The sequence below is a fragment of the Mustelus asterias genome, chromosome 20 (assembly GCF_964213995.1).
Source record: "Mustelus asterias chromosome 20, sMusAst1.hap1.1, whole genome shotgun sequence".
NCBI classification, from domain to species: Eukaryota; Metazoa; Chordata; class Chondrichthyes; order Carcharhiniformes; family Triakidae; genus Mustelus; species Mustelus asterias.
Window position 1 is genome coordinate 1,501,287 of NC_135820.1, and position 2,154 is coordinate 1,503,440.

A 2,154-nucleotide genomic window follows, 5' to 3' on the forward strand; every position below is an offset into this window, starting at 1 on the left:
TCTTTGTTTAAAGGTTAGATACCTGAAGATTTGTTGGAAATGTGACCGTGGGCTCTTTGAAGGTTGCATTGATGTTTTAAACCCTTATTCTCAGCAAACAACTTGGGCTCCCAAACTGTACTATTTGAATGGAAGCTGAGGATAGGGGGAACATCAAAATGAACAGGAAATGAATAGCCAACAGGAATATTATTATTGCTGCATTTTATTTAGCATTTCTAATCCCAATTGTTTAAAAATGCTTAATAAAATGTTGCAAATAATAGATTTAAGATAACATTTATTAGTACTGTGATGCAAACAATTTATGCACAGTGGAATGTAATATACAAGGACAATTGACAAAATGAAAAGCTGGCAAAATCCCCATCCAAGCCAATGATACCAATGTACTTCAGACACAACTCTGGTGAACAATGGAATTCTCCAACACTTTGACCCATGGCCAACCCAGATAGTTCTTGTGGATAATGTACAGCGTTTCTGCTTGCTTTCCTCTCTGGTGTCAACACGATCCTCGAAAATACATTTATGCAAATATTTTCCAGGTGACACATGTTTTTTTGATACAGGATATGAAGATTTCTTTTGTTGATAAAATTGTCCTATGCTACCACAATGAATCTTCTCATTGCGAAAGTTCAAAATGAATTTAAATACTCCAGTGCCACATCATAGCAGAATTTGCATTGTTCTAGTGTATCTACCATGTTGGATTTGTTGTTTCGTAGAGTTTTGACTGTGTGAAAAACATCTATTATGTTCTTGATGAATCATCTCACAGATACTGCGAACTACACAAAATGTTCCACTTCGCCCGCCACCCTTGAAGCAGTGTACCACAGTATGACCATCACCCCCATCATACTCTTCTTGCCATTTCTCCAGACACCTGATCAATTTCAAGAAGGAGTGCTTTGACACTGGTGTGTCCCGGTATGATGGCCAACCAATAAACTGGAACTGCTGGACAATGCGGTACCCATCCTGAGGTTGTGCCATATTGTAGATCCAAAAAACTAGAACAATGATGTCATCTTCAAAGTCTGCTGAGATGAATTCCACTTGGATAGGACCATAGCAACACAAACTCTTCTCTGGCCAGTACTGAATGCAGAGCTGCACAGCATCAAGTTCATTCAACATTACTATTGCTGAGCAATAGTAATCAAACACTCGTCTCCAGAAATTGGTCACAATATTTGGTAAAGGATGCTGTGTTACAATAAACGCTGCAGACTGCTTGTGGCTATCCATGAATGCAACATTCATGTAGTTGTTTGTTTCACCATCTACAGAAATAAGGAATGGAAAACATCTGTCTGGTGGGAGTACGTCCATATTCTAGTTCTTGTCATGATTGCGAGGTAATAGACCAACTCTGCAATCCTCAGCTCAGACACGAGGAGTTACAATATTTAATGTCTGAAACTCGTCTTTGATCTGGCTGGAGTTGGTTTGTGGGTCATTTGCTGATGTTATAAAACATAGCTCTGAATTCACAAAGCGGTATCGTCATGTTTCCATATAAGTATGCCTCCAAAATTGCATCATGGACAAAGACATATTGCTCCTCTGTCTGTACCATGTTGACCCTCTGTGAGTGAAGTTCTCGGACCAATTGTAAATGTCCATGACACCTTTACTTTCTGCCATATCAAGCATTATGTCAATAATGAATGAGGGAATGAAGCCTTGATGTTGTGCCCTCATAGACCATTCAGCCCATTCCAGCCTCTGCGAGCTACCTGCTGCCCAGTTATTCCTACTCTCCCACCACTTTTGCCACTGTGGCCTTGCAGTCTGTTTTCTCTTCAGATAATGATTCAATTCTCTTTTGAAACCACACCCACACCCTCATTCCCAATTTTCGCTTTTCCATGATCCCCTTGAGTCACAGCGCCCAGAATTGGGCACAATACTTATATTGAAACCAAACTTTCACTCAATTTGCAGGACCCCAACCTTCCTGTTGCTCACCAGTGTAACTCAGCACCTTGCTCTCATGCCCAGTTGTCCGTCCTTAGCTGACTGCAGCACTCTAGTGAAACCTGACACAATCTTTTATTCATTTTCTTTTATTCTTTTATTTCATTCATCTCTTATTTATTGAATCTTTTATTCATAATCTTTTTATTCATTAGGGATGGGCAT

At 39.7% G+C, this 2,154-nt stretch overlaps 1 pseudogene; it reads right to left on the reverse strand.

The window, feature by feature from the left end:
* Positions 1-641: 641 nt before the first annotated feature.
* On the reverse strand, positions 642-1,713 carry LOC144508720 (receptor-type tyrosine-protein phosphatase T pseudogene; annotated as a pseudogene).
* Positions 1,714-2,154: the final 441 nt, after the last annotated feature.